This window comes from Somniosus microcephalus, chromosome 34 (assembly GCF_052327205.1).
Source record: "Somniosus microcephalus isolate GS21.2 chromosome 34, FLI_Smic_1.0, whole genome shotgun sequence".
Lineage (NCBI taxonomy): Eukaryota > Metazoa > Chordata > Chondrichthyes > Squaliformes > Somniosidae > Somniosus > Somniosus microcephalus.
The window spans coordinates 11,187,870-11,201,747 of NC_141020.1; positions in this window are offsets into that span (position 1 = coordinate 11,187,870).

Here is a 13,878-nt window from a genome sequence, read left to right on the forward strand (position 1 = left end):
CTCTGTGGGTTGTAGTTAATAAGGCCTTTCTGGTGCAGAGTGACTGTTGGTAAACCATTTAACTGGTGTAATTAGAGGGATTGATTTAATTGAAATCCAATTAATTAAAGGGGATACTAGCATCTAAAATCGGGCAGAGGGTGTCCATAACTAACAATAAAAAATTTAATTAATTACATAGAATGGAGCAGGTGATGTGTTACTGTTGCGAGATGTGGGAGCCGGTGGACCCCATTGAGGCTCACGGTGATTACGTCTGTGACAAGTGTCTGCTGCTACAGGAACTCCAGCTCCGTGTTGATGAGCTGGAGTCTGAGCTGGAGTCTGAGCTTCAGACACTGCGACACATCAGGGAGGGGGAGAAGTACCTGGGCTCTGTGTTTCAGGAGGTGGTCACACCTATGAAGTTAATTAATTCAGATGTAGCCCATGGTCGGGGACAGGACGGTGTGACTACGAGTGAGGCAGGCACGGGGATCCAGGAGGTAGTGTTGGAGGAGCTGCAGCCCTTGCTCTTGTCCAACAGGTTCGAGGTTCTTACTCCCTGTGGGGACAGGAGCAGGGACTGCAGGGAGGATGAGCAACCTGGCCACAGCACCGTGGAACGGGGGGCCATTCAAGAGGGGGGAGTAAATAGAAATGTTGTAGTGGTAGGGGATAGTATTATTAGGGGGATAGATAGAGTTCTCTGCAGCCGAGAGCGAGAGTCCCGAAGGCTGTGTTGCCTACCCGGTGCGAGGGTTAAGGACATCTCCTCTGGGCTGGAAAGAAACTTGCAGTGGGAGGGGGTGGATCCAGTTGTCGTGGTCCATGTTGGTACAAACGACGTAGATAGGACTAGGAAGCCAGTTCTGTTAAAGGAGTATGAGCTGCTAGGGGTCAAATTAAAAAACAGAACCTCAAGGTTAATAATCTCTGGATTATTACCTGAGCCACGAGCGAATTTGGCTAGGACAAATAAAATTAGAGAGTTAAATGCGTGGCTCAAAGACTGGTGTGGGAGAAATGGGTTTTGCTTCCTGGGACACTGGCACCAGTACTGGGGCAGGAGGGAGCTGTTCCGTTGGGACGGGCTTCACTTGGCCAGTGCTGGGACTAGAGTCCTGGCGGATCATATAACTAGGGCTGTAGAGAGGGCTTTAAACTAACTAGTTGGGGGGAGGTTCCTAGAGAGCAAATAATAAAAATGACAACAGAGAAGGTCATAGACTTAGGTAGCAGTGGGGAAATTAAAAACCAGAGCGTGTCAGGAAGGGGCAGAAGGTATGGAGTAAAAGGTAAAGTAATAAAAAGGGCAAAAGCAGGAACTGAGTGTCACAAAACATATTTGAAAGTTCTCTATCTGAATGCACGTAGCATTCGTAACAAAATAGACGAGTTAATGGCACAAATAACTACATATGGGTATGATCTTGTGGCCATTACAGAAACATGGCTGCAGGGTGACAATGCCTGGGAATTAAACATACCAGGTTATTTAACGATCAGGAAGGACAGGCAGGAAGGAAGGGGAGGTGGGGTGGCTATGTTAATAAAGGAAGGAATCACTGTAATACAGAGAAATGATATTGGGTCAAAAGATCAGGATAATGAAACAGTTTGGGTGGAGATAAGGAATAATAAGGGGAAAAAAACACTAGTGGGCGTAGTCTATAGGCCTCCGAACAGTTGCAACTCTGTTGGACGGAGTATCAATCAGGAAATAGTTGAGGCTTGTAATAAGGGAACATCTATAATTATGGGGGATTTTACTATCATATTAATTGGACAAATCAAATTGGGCAGGGCTGCCTTGAGGATGAGTTCATTGAGTGTATTAGGGATGGGTTTCTTGAGCAGTATGTAACTGAACCGACCAGGGGGCAAGCAACCTTAGATCTGGTTCTGTGTAACGAGACAGGATTAATTTAAAATGTCCTGGTAAAGGATCCCCTTGGAATGAGTGACCATAACATGGTTGAATTCCATATTCAATTAGAGGGTGAGAAGGTTGGATCTCAAACAAGCGTGCTAAGCTTGAATAAAGGAGACTATGAAGGTATGAGAGCGGAATTGAGTAGAGTGGATTGGGAAAATAGATTAAAGGGTAAGACGATACATGATCAGTGGTGTACATTTAAGGAGTTATTTTACAACTTCCAAAAAATATATATTCCACTGAGAAGAAAAGGGTGTAAAAGAAAAGACAGCCATCCGTGGCTAAGTAAAGAAATTAAGGATAGTATTCGACTAAAAACAAGGGCATATAAGGTAGCCAAATCTAGTGGGAGGATAGAGGATTGGGAAAACTTTAAAAGACAGCAAAAAATAACAAAAAAATTGATTAAGAAAGGGAAGATAGATTATGAAAGTAAATTAGCAAAAAATATAAAAACAGATAGTAAGAGTTTTTATAGTTATATAAAAAGAAAAAGGGTGGCTAAAGTAAATGTCGGTCCCTTAGAGGATGAGACCGGGAAATTAATGGTGGGAAATATGGAGATGGCAAAAACACTGAATGAATATTTTGTATCAGTCTTTACAGTAGAGGACACTAAGAATATCCCAACACTGGACAAACAGGGGGCTATGGGGGGGGGAGGAGCTAAACACGATCAAAATCACTAAGGAAGTGGTATTCGGTAAAATAATGGGACTCAAGGCGGATAAATCCCCTGGACCTGATGGCTTACATCCTAGGGTCTTGAGGGAAGTGGCGGTAGGGATTGTGGATGCATTAGTAATAATTTTCCAAAACTCCCTGGACTCGGCAAAGGTCCCGGCAGACTGGAAAACTGCTAATGTAACACCCTTATTTAAAAAGGGCAGTAGACAGAAGGCTGGAAACTATAGACCGGTTAGCCTAACATCTGTGGTAGGTAAAATTTTGGAGTCTATTATTAAGGAGACAGTAACAGGACATTTGGATAATCATAATTTAATAGGACAAAGTCAGCATGGTTTTATGAAGGGGAAGTCATGTTTGACAAATTTGCTTCAGTTCTTTGAGGAAGTAACATATAGGGTGGATAAAGGGGAACCAGTGGACGTAGTGCATTTAGACTTCCAAAAGGCATTTTACAAGGTGCCACACAAAAGATTATTGCTTAAGATAAAAAAATCACGGGATTGGGGGTAATATTCTGGCATGGATAGAGGATTGGAGTTGGGATAAATGGTTCATTCTCAGACTGGCAATCAGTAACTAGTGGTGTTCCGCAGGGGTCAGTGCTGGGTCCCCAACTCTTTACAATCTATATTAACGATTTGGAGGAGGGGACCGAGTGTAACTTATCAAAGTTTGCAGATGATACTAAGATGGGAGGGAAAGTAGTGAGTGAGGAGGACATAAAAAACCTGCAAGGGGACATAGACAGGCTAAGTAAGTGGGCAGAGATTTGGCAGATGGAATACAATACTGGAAAGTGTGAGGTTATGCACTTTGGCAGGAAAAATCGTAGAGCAAGTTATTATCTTAATGGCAAGAAACTGGAAAGTACTGAAGTACAAAGGGATCTGGGGGTCCTGGTGCACGAAACTCAAAAGGTTAGTATGCAGGTGCAGCAAGTGATTAAGAAGGCCAATGGAATGTTGGCTTTCATTGCTAGGGGGATAGAATATAAAAATAGGGAGGTATTGCTTCAGTTGTACAAGGTATTGGTGAGACCGCACCTGGAATACTGCATACAGTTTTGGTGTCCATACTTAAGAAAAGACATACTTGCTCTCGAGTCAGTACAAAGAAGGTTCACTCGGTTAATCCCGGGGATGAGGGGATGGACATATGAGGAGAGGTTGAGTAGATTGGGACTCTACTCATTGGAGTTCAGAAGAATGAGAGGCGATCTTATTGAAACATATAAGATTGTGAAGGGGTTGGATCGGGTAGATGCGGGGAGGATGTTCCCGATGATGGGTGAAACTAGAACTAGGAGGCATAGTCTTAGAATAAGGGGCTGCTCTTTCAAAACTGAGATGAGGAGGAACTACTTCACTCAGAGGGTGGTAGGTCCATGGAATATGCTGCCCCAAAAAGCTGTAGAAGCTACATCATTACATAAATTTAAAACAGAAATAGATAGTTTCCTAGAAGTAAAGGGAATTAAGGGTTACGGGGAGCGGGCAGGAATTTGGACATGAGTCTAGGTTCGGATCGGACATGGCCCTGTGGGTAGCGGAGCGGGCCCAGGGGCCGTGTAGCCTGATCCTGCTCCTATTTCGTGTGTCTAATTCTGTTAGATTCAGGAGATGGTTCTGTGATAGTAGATTGGCGGTTAGGATCAGATCAGCCATGATCTTATTGAATGGCGGAGCAGGCTTGAGGGGCCGATTGGACTACTCCTGCTCCTATTTCTTATGTTCATAAGCGCAGCTAGCTTGGTTTTAACATTAGAACATCTCAATTTTTTCTCATCTGAATGTGACAAAATTTGTTAACTTCAGGAATGGCCCAGCAGATGAGTAGCCCTGAGGTCAGGGGCAATTCTTTAGTCCCGTCAGTTTTTGCAACACTTCTCTGACCTCCCCTTCCTCAATTTACTTAATCTTCCGCCGGCCCAAAGCACTGTGTGTTCAGCCTCTCCCCTTACTGCCTTAGAAAACGGTTTAAGCTCCCTCAAGGACTTGAGCTCATAAAGCTAGGCTGACGCTCCCAGTGCAGTGCTGACGGAGCGCTGCACTGTCGGAAGTGCCGTCCTTCAGATGAGACGTTAAACCGATGTCCCGTCTGCTCTCTCAGGTGGACGTAAAAGATCCCATGGCACTATTTCGAAGAAGAGCAGGGGGAGTTCTCCCCGGTGTCCTAGGGCCAATATTTATTCCTCAATTAACATCACTAAAACAGATGATCTGGTCATTATCACATCGCTGTTTGTGGGAGCTTGCTGTGCGCAAATTGGCTGCCGCGTTTCCCACATTACAACAGTGACTACACTCCAAAAAGTACTTCATTGGTTGTAAAGCACTTTGAGACGTCCGGTGGTCGTGAAAGGCGCTATATAAATACAAGTCTTTCTTTATTTCTTTTCTCAATGGACCAGTTACGCAGGCACTGAATAACCGACTTACACAGCTTGCGAAGGCCCCATGATCGATACCCAGTCTGTGCCGCGTTCGGAGCATAGGAACAGGAGGAAGCCGTTCAGCCCTTCGAGCCCGTTACGCCATTCAATGAGATGGCAGCTGATCTGTATCCCTAACTCCATCCACTCGCCTTGGTTCCTTAACCCTTGATAACCTTACCCAACAAAAATCTATCAATCTCAGATTTGAAATTATTAATTGAGCTCGCATCTACCGCTTTTAGTGGGAGAGCGCCACCCTTTGTGTGAAGAAGTGTTTCCTAAACTTCTCTCCTGAACAGCCTGGCTCTGATTTTAAGGTTATGTCCCCCTTGTCCTCGACTCCCCCACCAGCGGAAAAAAGTTTCTCTCGATCTATGTTATAAATCTCATCATTATAAAGAACCTACTCATGAAATAACACTGGACGGCCAGCTAGTGGCACCGTCCAAGGAGTATAAATACTCGGGCGTGGGCCCAGCTTGCCCAGGGACATTTTGTAAGACAGGAACTAGTGAAGTACAACTAGAGCTCCATGTTCTGAAACAAGTTGATTAAAGCCTTGCTTTATACTCAAACCAAGTGCGTACTGAGTTTTATTACATCAATCTATCTTATCAATTCCTTTCAAAATCCTAAAAACCTCAATCAAATCACCCTTAACCTATATTCCAGGAACACAAGCCAAGTTTATGCCCCTTGAGAGGGTGCAGAGGAGATTTACCAGAATGGTTCCAGGGATGGGGGATCTTAGCTACAAGGACAGGTTGGAGAAGCTGGATTTGTTTCCATTAGAGCAAAGGAGGTCGAGGGGTGATTTGATAGAGGTGTACAAGATTATGACAGGTTTGGACAGGCTAGACGGGGAAAGGCTGTTCCCACTAGTTGATGGGACAAGGACTAGGGGACACAGATTTAAGGTTTTGGGCAAGAGATACGGGGGGCGGGGGCGTGTGTGAGGAAATTTTTATTTACGCAGCGAGTGGTGAGGACTTGGAACTTGCCGCCGACGGAAGTGGTGGAAGCGGAGACACTCGATGTTTTCAAGGGGAGACTGGATAGGCACTTGAGGGAAATAAACTTGCAGGGCTACGGGGATAGAGCGGGGGAATGGGACTGACCGGATTGCTCTACAGAGAGCCGGCACGGACTTGATGGGCCGAATGGCCTCCTTCTGTGCCATTATGGCACTATGACTCTATGATCTCACCTCATAATCTAACCCTTGGAACCCTGGTAACAATCTGCGCTGCGCTCCTTCCAAGGCCAATATATCCTTTCCGAGGTGCGGGGCCTGAAACTGTACACAGGCAGAGCGATGCTGAGGGTTCCCCCACTCCGGATCGTTATCTTCCATGGCGAGGTGGACTCGGGCGAGGACAGAATTGGGTGTGGCCTGTGCTGCCTTCCTATAGTCGAATTGCCTCCGATACTCACTGCCACGAAGGATGGCCACTTCAACCAGTTACTGGAGGGTGGCTGCAAGAAAAGTGCCTTCTGCTGGAGACGGTTTAAACCTCGTCTAGATAGTACGTCCTTGAGTAATAGCGAGTAAGGCAACACATTGTCTCCCATCCTTATCAGCATGTTTAATGAATGATGGTGGGGACAGTCAGTATTCCACCTCTTCTAAAGAAAGACAGACTTGCATTTCTGTAGCCCCTTTCACCACCTCAGGACGTCCCTATTTTGGTCTCCTCATTTAATTGGAGGCAGTTCAGAGATGATTCACTCGGTTGATTCCTGAGAAGAAGGGGGTTGACTTATGAGGAAAGGTTGAGCAGGTTGGGCCTATACTCATTGGGATTTAGAAGAATGAGAGGTGATCTTATTGAAACATATCAGATACTGAGGGGGCTCGACAAGGTAGATGCAGAGAGGATGTTTCCCCTCGTGGGGAAATCTAGAACTCGGGGGCACAATTTCAGAATAAAGGGTCGCCCTTTTAGAACTGAGATGAGGAGGAATTTCTTCTCTCGGAGGGTCGTAAATCTGTGGAATTCTCTGCCCCAGAGAGCCGTGGAGGCTGGGTCATTAAATACATTTAAGGTGGAGATAGACAGATTTTTGCAAGATAAGGGAGTGAAGGGTTATGGGTGGGGAGCGGGCGGGGAAGTGGCTTTGAGCCCAAGATCAGCCATGATCTTATTGAATGGCAGAGCAGGCTCGAGGGGCTGAATGGCCTACTCCTGCTCCTATTTCTTATGTCCCAAAGCGCTTCACAGCCAATGATGTACTTTCGAACTGTTGTGATGCAGGTTGTGAAAGGCGCTGTAGAAATGTAAACCTGTCTGTTTTTTTTTTCTGGTTCCTGTTTATTGGGATTAGGATTAGCCTTGAAAGCGGCACAGACTCATTGCACTTAAGGCCTGTAAGCGGTTGGGAGCCTTATGCCTGGGACTGCTGTCCCCAACCTGACCCCGACAGACAGACAGGCTGTGCGATTCGCCTCTTAAGCAGATATCTCGGGATTAAACCTTAAGGGATTATGTAATTATTCTGAGGTTATACCCTGTCTGTGTAGCATGCGTTTCACCACGGGCAACACTGTAGCTGGCCTATGCTCTCGTGTCAATAGCACTGCTCTGTTAATCTTCGCCCTAATGCAAGGATTTGACATGACACCATACTGACTCTGCTACCTCGCACCAAGTCCCGTTCACCCGTCGCCCGTGTTCGCTGACCTGCTTTGGCTCCTGGCCCAGCCTTGATCTTAAGATTCTCATCCTTGCTTTCAAATCCCTCCATGGCCTCGTCCCCCCACCCCCTCCTATCTCTGTTCCCTCCTCCAGCCCTCACAACCAATGATCCCTGTAAGCTTTGCTTTTGTTCTGCGCGGCCTGTTTCTTTAGCGCGCGGTCCCTTTAAATTTCCGCGCCAGCGCGGTATTTACAACGGAGAAGCCGGCCTGCGCGGGACCCTCTCCCATTACTGCCCAGCCGCACAGCCTGGAGGGGCCATTGCTTACAAGCCTCCGAGATCTCCGCGCTCCTCCAATTCTGGCCTCCTGCGCATCCCCCGATTTCCATCGCTCCGCCTTTGGTGGCCGCGCCTTGGGCCCTCGGCTCTGGAATTCCCTCCCTAAACCTCTCCGCCTCGCTCTCCTCCTTTAAGACCTTGGAGTGCATGTCCACAGATCCCTGAAGGTAGCAGGCCAAGTAGATAAAGTGGTTAAGAAGTCATACGGGATGCTTGCCTTTATTAGTCGTGGCATAGAATACAAGAGCAGGGGGATTATGCTTCGACTGTATAAAACACTAGTTAGGCCTCAGCTAGAGTACTGCGTGCAGTTCTGGTCACCACATTACAGGAAAGATGTGATTGCACTAGAGAGGGTACAGGGGAGATTTACAAGGATGTTGCCGGGAGTAGAGAATCTTAGCTATGAGGAAAGACTGGATAGGCTGGGTTTGTTTTCCTTGGAACAGAGGAGGCTGAGGGGAGACCTTATTGAGGTATATAAAATTATGAGGGGCATAGATAATAAAGTGGATAAAAAGGACCCATTTCCCTTAGCAGAGGGGTCAAAAACCAGGGGGCACAGATTTAAAGTAATTGGGGGAAGGTTTAGAGGGGATTTGAGGAGAAATTTCTTCACCCAGATATAAAATTATGAAGGGCATAGATAAAGTGGATAAAAAGGACCCATTTCCCTTAGCAGAGGTGGTGGTGGTGTTCCCATGTGCCTGCTGCCCTTGTCCTTCTAGGTGGTAGAGTATGTGGGTTTGGGAGGTGCTGCCGAAGAAGCCTTGGTGAGTTGCTGCAGTGCATCTTGTAGATGGTACACACTGCAGCCACGGTGCGCCGGTGGTGGAGGGAGCGAATGAATGTTTAAGGTGGTGGATGGGGTGCCGATCAAGCGGGCTGCTTTGTCCTGGATGGTGTCGAGCTTCTTGAGTGTTGCTGGAGCTGCACTCGTCCAGGCAAGTGGAGAGTATTCCAGCACACTCCTGACTTGTACCTTGTGTCTCGGAAAGGTGCTACAGTTTGTATTTGGCACACCCGAGGGAAGGTTCCTGCTCCTGATCGTAGCTCAGTAAACCATGCCGGAGCTGCTGTACATGCAGTTTTGAGGTACACAGTCACACAGCAGTGACCTTGTTTTTAAATGTACGTGATCAGGCCGCCCACGCACTGGGCCAAAGAACAAAATGTTCTGTTTCACTGCAAACTAACAGAGAGGAAACGTCCCTGAGCGAAAACGACTCTGGATTTAAGGCAAAACTCTTGCTGTCACCCTCCCCTCCCAAGCAAGAATTCTGGTAAAGATACAAAATTCACATGAACGCTGTCTTTTTACTCAACTGCAATGTGTCAGCTGTGGCTCAGTGGGTCGCACTCTCGCCTGAGTCAGAAGGTTGTGGGTTCAAGTCCCACTCCAGAGACTTGAGCACAAAAATCTAGGCTGACACTCCTGCAGTGCTGAGGGAGTGCTGCACTGTCGGAGGTGCCGTCTTTCGGATGAGATGTTAAACCGAGGCGCCGTCTGCTCTCTCAGATGGACGTAAAAGATCCCGTGGCCACTATTTCGAAGAGCAACATAACTGACACAGATTATCTGGTCATTATCACTTTGCTGTTTGTGGTAGCGTGCTGTGCGCAAAATTGGCTGCCACGTTTCCTACATTACAACAGTGACTACACTTCAAAAAGTACTTCATTGGCTGTAAAGCGCCTTGGGACGTCCGGTGGTCGTGAAAGGTGCTATAGAAATGCAAGTCTGTCTTCATAGATCTCACCAACAAATAAAAAATCCCATGTTTTCTCCTTTCCAGGCGGCTCTCACGTGTCGCTGGGATACAGCACAGGTACCAGCCATGCTCCAGTAACTGCCCTTATGTGAGCACTCGCAGGCTATTCAACCACGAGGGCATCACAGTCCAGCCTATTCTTGTCCTCGTCCGACAGCTGCACTTTCCAGCGGGAGTCGACAGGTGGCGATCAGGAGCAGGAGGTTTTACACAAAACCCGAAGAAACAGGAGCAGGAGGCGGCGGCGGCCGTTCGGCCCTGCTCCGTCATTCAATAGCATCATGGCTGATTTTCTACTTCATCTGCACTATCCTCATATCCCTTGATTCCCTTTATATTCAAAAATCTATCGATCTCTGTCTTGAATACACTCAACGACTGAGCCTCCACAGCCCTCTGGGGTAGAGAATTCCAAAGATTCACCCCACTCTGAGTGAAGAAATTTCTCCTCAATTCAGTCCTAAATGGCCGACCCCTTATCCTGAGACTGCGACCCCTCGTTCTAGACCCCCCCCCCCAAACCAGGGGAAACAGCCCCTCAGCACCAACCCTGTCAAGCCCCTTAAGAATTTTATAAGTTTCAATGAGACCATCTCCCATTCTTCTAAACGCTAGAGAATATAGGCCCAGGCTACGCAACAATCTGGCAGCTTCCGTGGTCAATTTAGCTGCTGTCAGCTCACAAATTACCAGATTTATTGAATTCAATTCACAACTTGCTAGAGTAGATATTTGAATTTATTACCGAGGATTGGTCGTCCATTACCATTATTGGGCTGCCAGCCTGTAAGCAAGACTCTGATTATCGGTTATGTTCGAGTCCGGCTGGTGAGGTTAGTTCAGGCACAGGGGCAAGAAGCTGGGGCAATATTCAGACAACCGCCAATCACCGGTCAGTTAATGGACAGCTTATCCTCGAGTTATAATCTGTTCATTGGCCTCGCTCTCCCCCACACCCTCAGCCCCCCGCCAAATCTCTAATCTCCTCCAGCCTCTCCATTCCGCCAACACCGACCACTTGGGCATCTCCTCCCGGCGCCTCACAAAGGCCAACTAGGCCCCAAGCTCCGGTATTCCCTCCCTAAAGCCCCCAAGCCTCGCCACCTCCTTCAAGGCACTCCTTACAAAACCCAAAGCTTTTGGCCACCTCCTCCAATATCATCTCCTCTTGCCGTCTGATTACCCCTCTGAATAAGCGCCTTGGGACGTTTTTATACATTAAAAGGCGCTATATAAATGCAAGTTGCCTTTTTCCGGTTCCCGAAGCAGGAGCCGCACCCAACCTCTTTGACCGATCAACAAAACCATTCACATTTCTCTTCTATTCAGCTGCTCTTGCTGGGGTTGAGGTCCAAAGGCACCGCCAGCCCTCTGGTATGGGCCCAAGTGGCCGTTCTTCAAGCACGGGCCTGGGCGCGCGCGCGCACACACACACACAAACAGGGCGTCAAGATTGTGACTAGAGCAGGAACATTAGCTGATTTCCACAGCCCAAAAGCACCCAGGACAATTACTTTGCCCCAAATCCCCAATATAAGAACATAGGAATTAGGAGGGGGAGTCGGCCATTCGGTCCCTCGAGCCCTGCTCCGCCATCCAGTAAAATCATGGCTGAACTTCGACCTCAACTCCACTTTCTCGCCTGATCTCCATATCCCTTCATTCCCCGAGAGTCCAAAAATCTATCGATCTCGGCCTTGAATATACTCAACGACTGAGCATCCACAGCCCTCTGGGGTTCCCCAGCTCTCCAAACCCCATTCCCTTTTTCCTGACCCCCATTCCCCCTCTGATCCCATTTCTCTCCTCCTGACCCTATTCTCTCCTTCCTGAGCCCCATACCCCTCTCCCTGACCCCCATCTAATCCCATTCTCCTCTCCCTGACCCCCATTCCCCCTCTGACCCCAATTCCTCTGACCCCCATTCCCTCCTCCTGACCCTATTCTCCTCTTCCTGAGCTCCATACCCCTCTCTGCCCCCATTTTCCTCTTCCTGACCCCCATTCTCCAAACTCCCTATCCGACCACATTGCCCCTATGGCCAAAATCAGTTAATTCTGCACAGTCCAGAGATATAGAATCTTGGCTCTTCCTGTTCTGCAAGGCTCAGTACCACACCAGGCAGCACACCTACCCACTAAGACAACCTAATTATCTTAAATGAAACTGTAGATGGTGTTTCCCCCCCCACCCCCAATATATTAATTAGAAATGCAGTATTTCGTCCTTTGTCACTTACCAAAGCCTTTATTAGATCCTTGACATTTTGGCACCATCTGTAGGATACAGAGTAGAATTACAGCCGGTTCACCATCAAATGTCGTATTCACCAGGCGAGCGCTTATTCCCAGGTCCTCCACATACCAGAGGTATGAACATACAAAATTGACTGGCAAGACGAGATGGTTCATCAAGCCTGCCCCACACCTCAGGATGGCTGGAGCATTGAGAGATACTTCCCACCCCACAAAAACATGTAGGAGGCAAAACCCAGGGCCAATAAGTGAAAAAAAATACTCCTCTCCGGTCCCCTCGGGTGATCGAAACCAGTCCAGGAGATCGCACGAACCAAGTTTTACTCACCCCGTACGAATTAACCAACGACACATCCGAATATAGGAACTGGAGTCGGCCACTCAGCCCCTCGAGCCTGTTCCGGAGAGAGCTTGGTACTCGTCCACGAGTTATCGGTTTGGTCCCCATCTCCTATCCTGCGGGCAGCGCTGGGGCAAAGCTCCACCGGCAGCAATCACCCTACACAGCACCTCATCAAATGACCAACTCCCCGCGGGTGAGAATAGATTATAGTGTCGGCAAGGTGGGAAAGCAAGTTGTGAGGAGGACACAAGGTCTGCAAAGGGATATAGATAGGTTAAGTGAGTGGGCAAAAATTTGGCAGATGGAGTATAATGTGGGAAAATCATTATGGTAGGAAGAAAAAAGCAAACTATTTAAATGGAGACTGCAAAATGCTGCAGTAGAGGGGGATCTGGGGGAGGTCCTCGTACATAAAACACAAAACGTTAGCATGCAGGTACAGCAAGTAATTAGGAAGGCAAATTGAATGTTGGCCCTTATTGCAATGGGGGGTGGAATATAAAAGTAGGGAAGTCTTGCTACAACTGTACAGGGCGCTGGTGAGACCACACCTGGAGTACTGCATGCAGTTTTGGTCTCCTTATTTAAGGAGGGATATACTTGCATTGGAGGCAGTTCAGAGAAGGTTCACGAGGTTGATTCCTGGGATGAAGGAGTTGTCTTGAGCAGGTTGGGCCTATACTCATTGGAGTTTAGAAGAATGAGAGGTGATCTTATTGAAACATACAAGATTCTGAGGGGGCTCGACAGGGTAGATGTAGGGAGGATGTTTCCCCTCGTGGGGGAATCTAGAACTAGGGGGGCATAGTTTCAGAATAAGGGGTCGCCCATTTAAGACGGAGATGAGGAGGAATTTCTTCTCTGAGGGTCGTGAATCTTTGGAATTCTCTACCCCAGAGAGCTGTGGAGGCGGAGTCATTGAATATATTCAAAGCGGAGATAGACAGATATTTGAGATACAGGGGATTCGAGGGTTATGGGGAGCGAGAGGGTGCATCCCTTTAAGGGGCTGCGCAGGCCATTCAAAATACCACACTTGCGCATTTTTATAATCAAAAGCCGGCAAGCCGGCTCTGGGGACTTCCCTGGAGTGCTGTGTGGCCGTGCAGCTTACAGAGAACATTGGTCATCAATAGAAGATAGTCACTAATAAATCAGATAGGGAATTCAGGAGAAACTTCTTTACCCAGAGAGTGGTTAGAATGCGGAACTCGCTACCACAGGGAGTGGTTGAGGCGAGCAGCATAGATACATTTCGGGGAAGCTAGATTAAACACGAGGGAGAAAGGAATAGAAGGTTATGCTGATAGAGTGAGATAGAGAGGGGTGGGAGGAGGCTCGCGTGGAGCATAAACACCGGCACGGAGCAGTTGGGACGAATTGCTGGTTTCTGTGCTGTGGACTCTGACATCAAAGGTGCTGCACAAATGTTATTTAAGAAAATGGGGAATAAAATTACACGGGAGTGAAATGAAGGAGCTTACTGCCCA